Source organism: Myxocyprinus asiaticus, chromosome 27, assembly GCF_019703515.2.
Source record: "Myxocyprinus asiaticus isolate MX2 ecotype Aquarium Trade chromosome 27, UBuf_Myxa_2, whole genome shotgun sequence".
NCBI lineage: Eukaryota > Metazoa > Chordata > Actinopteri > Cypriniformes > Catostomidae > Myxocyprinus > Myxocyprinus asiaticus.
The window spans coordinates 11,745,762-11,753,050 of NC_059370.1; positions in this window are offsets into that span (position 1 = coordinate 11,745,762).

Here is a 7,289-nt window from a genome sequence, read left to right on the forward strand (position 1 = left end):
CTGTCTTGCTCTACCGTAATCATTGTAAGAGCTTGTTTCCGTAAACTCCCAATGTCATGTCTCGGTTAACAAGATCACAGGGCTACGGTTAAGTCATTGTGGCGTTGCATCTGTATCCTAACATCCTATTCTTCACTTTTAATTAAACTAATTAAAGCCAACATTATCATTGGGCATGCACATGGAGTATTTTATTTTATTTTTATTTTTTTTACTTCACAGGATTATTATACATGCACTGTATGTTCTTATTAAACCTGTCTGTAGCTGTGAGGGAGGGATGTGTCATGCATGATCAATTTGATTCTTTGCTTCTGCCATGGAAAAACTAATGAGGGTCACATTACGTAAACGGCAGTCTGTGATTAGCGTGTTTTGCTTTGTCTCTCTCTACTGGCCAGAAGAGGAACCGCAGAAACTCACATGAAACAGACAGGATGCACATCATCCTGAAAATAATAATAATAATCAAAAAATAATAATAATCTAAATATAACAGGCATATAATTCTAGCCTTGTTTCTTCATATAAAGCTGTTCTAAACTCGTTCTGGTAGTAGTTGAATATTCATGTATTTGATCACTGCCTTGGAATTTACAGAATGTAATATGTATAGGGTGTTTAAAATAAGCTTATGATGTTTTTTTTTTTTTTTTTTTTTTTTTTTGTCATCTAAGTTAGGTTTTTGTGGCTATACACCATATGAATCTGGAATGTATAGCATCCATTTCCCCTCAATGTTTACATCCACAATGAGGTCATCTCATCAGTTTCATTTGTTTGATTGTTTATTTTGGTTCTCTTTTTCTTGTGCTTATGGGTCATTAACAAACAAGGCTGAGATCATAAAAATGAGAAAACTTAAAAGTATTTTTTTTTAAAACACATGAGTCAATTTAATAGAAATGCAATTTTTGTGTCCATGTTGATTTTATATATACAGCATATACAGAGGTGGGTAGAGTAGCCAAATACTCAAGTAAAAGTACAATTACTTTTAAAAAAATAATTACTCAAGTAGAAGTAAAAGTACTAACATAATTACTTGAGTAAGAGTAAGAAAGTATCCAATTAAAAGAGTACTCAAGTAGTGAGTAACTCGTTACTTTCACAAATGACATAATGGATGTTAACTCCCCTATATTCCATTACATAATACACATTTAACATGTATTACAGAGTTATTATTATTATTATTATTGTTATTATTATTATTATTAATGGAAATTCTGTCATCATTCACCATCATGTTGTTCCAAACCTGTATGACGTTCTTTCTTCCATGCAACACAATAAGGAGATATTAGACATCATTTTTGCCTGAGTCACTATTTACTTTCAGTGAATGTTTTTTTTCTCCATATTTTGAAAGTGAATGTGAGCGAGACTGTCAGTCCCTAACATTCTGTCTAACATATTTTGTGTTCCACATAATGCAAAGCGTCACACTGGTTTGGAACATCATGAGGGTAGGGAAATGATGACAGAATATTAAATTATGGCTGAGCTATCACTTTAAAGGGTTAGTTCACCCAAAAATGAAAATTCTCTCATCATTTACTCACCCTCATGCCATCCCAGATATGTGTGACTTCCTTTCTTCTACAGAACACAAATTAAGATTTTTAGAAGAATATTTCAGCTCTGAAGGCCAAAATGTTGATGCTCCAAAAAGCACATAAAAGCAGCATAAGCATACTCCATAAGACTCCAGTAGTTAAATCCATATCTTCTGATGTGATACGATAGGTGTGGGTGAGAAACAGATCAAAATTTGTCATTTTTTTGCTAGACAATGTGAATGTGAATCACCAAAAACACAAGAAGAAGAATGTGAAGGCAATCTGTTTCTCTGTTTCTCATCCACACATTCTCATATCACATTGCTTCTAAAGATGTTGATTTAACCACTGGAGTCTTATGGATTACTTTTATGATGACTTATGTGATTTTGTTTAGCTTTAAAATGTTGCCACCTATTCACTTGCATTGTATGGACTTAAAGAGCTGAGAAATTATTCTATAAATCTTCATTGGAGTTCAACAGATGAAAGAAAGTTATACACATCTGGGGTGGCATGAGGGTGAGTAAATTATGAGAATTTAAATTTTTGGGTGAACTATCCCTTTAAGGGCTCTTGTCAGATCTGGATGAATTTGTCAATAAGAGAGGTCTGGAAACATTTCTGGAAATTATTACAGTGAAAATGTGAAAATGTCCCACAAGGACAATATATATAATGCTGAAATATAAACCAAAGCAAGATCATGCTTTATTAATGCTTACTTTCACTATTTTATAGCTTTTAAAGTCCTGCGTGGATTCTTATTTCAGTGTAGTTACAGTTTTCAGTGTTGAAAGAATTTAGATAATTAGTTCTGAACAGCAGTACCGCCACTCTCTAAATGCATATATGCAGCCTAGTGTGTAGGGCACCAACCCCGGTCGTGGAACACTCGCTGTGTCTGAAACCGCCCCCTATCCACTATATAGTGCACTATTTCGGGTGTCTGCCATTTTGTAGGAGTGTCTGAATTCTGAGTGAGCCACTCGTTCCCTACTTTTGTTCACTCATTCTTACCCATAATGCACTGTAATTACGAGTGTACATTTGATGTACACTCGACAACGGTTAATTTCCCATAATCCACCACGGGGAAGACGTACCAGCTGGGAGTTTACTGCTTCCTTCACTCCTGCAATGTTTTATTTCATGCTGAATGTAATCAATTACTTTTTGACAAATAATTTCTTGATTAAAATAACATAATAACATATAGAGACAAAACATACAGATACATTTTAAAATGTACTCTTTATTTGATAAAATGTGTTTACTCTTTATATTAACACACAGTATATATTAAAAATGACAAACAGAATGATGATTTATTGTATTAATATATTATTTAATAAGAATAAGTAAGGCCTAAGTATTTTAAAAGTTCATATGTGACGTTGTTTCTGCGACAGCCCCAGAGCTCTGACACTCGGTGTATACGTCAGCATCCGAATTCACTCATTTCGTTCACTTACTGCTGAGATATAGTGCACTCACTGCCATTCACTATATAGGAAATAGTGAATTAGTGAACAATTTCGGACACAGTCACTCTCTTCACCATCCGATCGCCTCGCGCCTGCACATCTCACACGCGTGTGCCCCACGCACCTCGCTGTGCACGCGCAGAAATGCTGTCTGTTCACGCTCCAGTTGTCAGTCATGCGAACGGCAGAGCAAAAGGCATTTACACTTAACTTGGATGTTTACATGGATTTATACAGTTAATCTGCCCGAAGTAGCTGCAATAGTTTCCAGTAAATGCGTAAATACTGCTCATGACATGCAGTACAAAGCGCACTGATATATTGCTGCACTGATTAAAAAATGTACACTTAAAAACTGATGTACACTTAAAAATGAGAATCTCATTACACAGAAAAGCCCACGTTATCATTAGAGCCAAAACTTACCTCGACTGCCTTGAAGCTGTCATTTTAATCTTGAAATATCAGCTTGTCTTGGTGTTAAATGAAGGCATTGCATGACGAAACTATTCTTTTTTCACTGCGAAGAAAGTTTCACTTTGAAGAGCTTGATACTGCAGCAGTGATTGAGTGACAGTCTGTGTCAGCAGCGCGTGCAGTTGTGTGAACTTCCGCTCTCGTAAAAGTCCCATTCAATAATTTCTCAATAAATTACACATTTATTGCATTTTCTAAAAATAAAAAAATAAAATAAATAAATAAACTGATTTTTTGACTTTAAAAATGACGGGTGGTGAAAAAGGTAATACAAATACTTGCATCTTGAATACACGTACACAACTTAATCATCATTTTAAATAATTTTTGTATAATTTTTATTATACATTTTTGTCATGGATCATGTCATGAATTTCTATGAATATCTAGAAGTTTTCTCTATTTTACCTGAACAAAATGTGCCTTTTCATAAAAATATTAAAATATCTGATATTATTTTAAAGACACACAGTCATGAGGGTCACTGACCTCTGCCTTTTACAGACATTACAGACATTCCAGCATAATTTTCTGTAAAGCTGCTTTGAAACGATGTTTGTTGTGAAAAATGCTTTATAAATAAAAATGACTTGACATGACATGAGGGTCTGAAGGGGTCTTCTGTATTATGTTTTTTGTCACATGACAACAGAATGGTTACCTGCTTGTTGTTTACACCACCTGACTTTGGATTGGTGGACAGAAGTTTTTCAACTATTAATTATATTTTAAAACAAAATTGTTTCACTGCTTTTTCCCCAAGTATACAGTATGTTTTGTGTGAATTTGAGTGTATTTTTGAATAATGTAATAGATCCACACACACACACACACACACACACACACACACACACACACACACACACACACACACACAAGATACACAAATAACACATCAATTTAATAACCTTTGGATAATGAGATGGCTGTGCTATTGACAGCAATAAATGAACAAAAAAATTTAGAGTCAGGCAAAGCTATTAGACCTATTAATGATTAAGTAAGTACTGCTCATGTTTATAACCTGTGGCATCAGACCAAAACTTACTGCATAAAGTAACATTATTACACTAAAATTATGACATGGCCTGTAAAAAGTGCATGCACACTGGTTTCCATGTTTTATGGGGACTTTACATAGACATAATGGTTTTTATATTGTACAAACTTTATATTCTATCCCCTAACCCTACCCCTACCCCTAAACCTAAACCTCACAGAAAACGTTCTGCATTTTTACATTTTCAAAAAAACATAGTTTATTGTGATTTATAAGCTGTTTTCCTCATGGGGACCGACAAAATATCCCCACAACGTCAAACATTTTGGGTTTTACTATACTTAAGGGGATATTTGGTCCCCACAAAGTGATAAATACCTGCATATTCACTCCCCAGTGTAATTACAAAATGTGCATGTTATTAAAGACTTGGCTCTCAAGATGCATGAGACGTAATAATTGTTGAGCCTCACCCGTTCCTCATCATTGATGTGAAGCTGTATCGAGTCATAAACCAAAGTCTAAGAGGATAAGATTAGGATAGAAAACTGGAGCCCAGGACAGGTCTAATTTTAGGACATTGGGACCAGTAAACAGATTTATAACAGAGTAATTTTATGTACTGTTCTAACACATAGATTGACTATGTATTTTTAAATATATAAAATATCTGTTTGTTTTTGTTTGCTAAAGCGAGGGAAAGGGAGGCCATTCTCTCTCTCTCTCTCTCTCTCTCTCTCTCTCTCTCTCTCTCTATAATGCATTATGTATAATCAATTAACAATGAACAATATATATATATATATATATATATATATATATATATATATATATATATATATATATATATATATATTATTAGTATTTATTAATCTAGGTGGTAACACTTTACAATAAGGTTGTATTCGTTAACATTAGTTAACTCCATTAGTTAACGAACTAAAAATCACCAATTTTTTCAGCACTTAGTTAACACTAATTTTAGCATATACTAATACATTCTTAATTTAGAAGTTGTACATGGTAACATTAATGAATGCTTCATGAACTAACATGAACTAACAATGAACAACTTTGTTTTACTTAATAAGGATTAATAAATGCTATATAAAATATATTGTTCATTGTTAGTTTATAATATTTTATGCACTTATAAACAACAAACACAACCTTGTTTTGAAGTGTTACTGTTTAGGTTAATGTTCATTTATAAATATAGGCCTACTATTGTTCATTCTTAGTTTGTTAGTAACGCATTAACTAATGTTAACATGTACTTTTGATGTAAAAATGTATTTGTAGAAGTGTATACAAAAAATAAACTTTATCCAGGAATGATAAGAGCTGTAAAATGATTGTTCTTTTTTTAATACGTGTTAACTGTTGTCAACATAGTCTCATGACAATTCTTAAGAGATGGTGTAATCGTAAAATATCAAGTGACTTGGCCCGTGCAAAAAGGTAGGCCTACGACTTTTATTTCCATAGACCAATCATAAAACAACATTTTATTTTAAGAAAGGAAATGTCTGTAACCAAATATGATTACTCATTCTATAGTTAAAGGTTGCAGCGTTCATATTACAGAATAAACCATGCAGTACAACTGTGAATGTAATGCTAACAGCTAAACTGAAGAAAATGACTGTGAAAATAAAAATACAGTATACAGTATTATTAAGAAAATGACTATACCTATATATTACTATATAATATATGTAGCAAATTTTCAGTTAAGAATTTATATATTAATGTAGCCAAGTGGAGAAACTTCATGTAATTTAGTCATAAATTGGACATGGCACCCCTTCCCCCTTTGGAATTCACAATTCACAATGCGCTCTAAGTCCTCATGGTGGCGTAGTGACTCGCCTCAATCAAGGTGGCAGAGGACGAATCTCAGCTGCCTCCGCGTCTGAGACCGTCAGTCCACGCATCTTATCACATGGCTTGTTGAGCGCATTACCGCGGAGACAAAGCGCGTGTGGAGGCCCACGCTATTCTCTGCAGCATCCACGCATATTTCACCATGCACCCCACAGAGAGCGAGAACCACACATTATAGTGACCACGAGGAGGTTACCCCATGTGACTCTACCCTCCCTAGCAACCAGGCCAATTTGGTTGCTCAGGAGACCTGGCTGGAGTCACTCAGCACGCCCTGGATTCGAACTCGTGACTCCAAAGTTGGTAGTCAGCGTCAATACTCGCTGAGCTACCCAGGCCCCAACGTTGCCCTTTATGAGCAGGAGTTTTGCGACACTTACTTTCCGGCACTCTCTCATGTTAGAGACGTGAGAACAAACATTGAGCTCCCGGTTTTGTTCATCAGTTGAGAATTCTTTGGGTAAATATACAATTTCACACAAGATGCTTAAAAATTGCATTAAATATGTGTTCAGAAGAATCGTATGTTAAAACTGAGTGTTTGTTATGGGTTATTTTTGAAGTATGCATATGGATTTCACGTGAGGAGTTTGACCACATTTTGTGCACATGCGAGGAATGAGTATGTAAATGAATCATACTTCACTTAAATGATTCATAGACCAGTGTTTTCCAGTTTAGTGAATAAGTGTAATTCATGTTATATGTGAAAATATGAGTGGTATTGTTGAAACTGCAATACATGTCCTTAAATCTTAAATGATTTAAGCAAGAACTTAAATGCATGAAATGCTGTGAATGATATAAGCATCTATTAAGTATGTGTTACAGTATATGGATAGGCTAATTCCCTGTTTGTATTTTCATTTAACATTA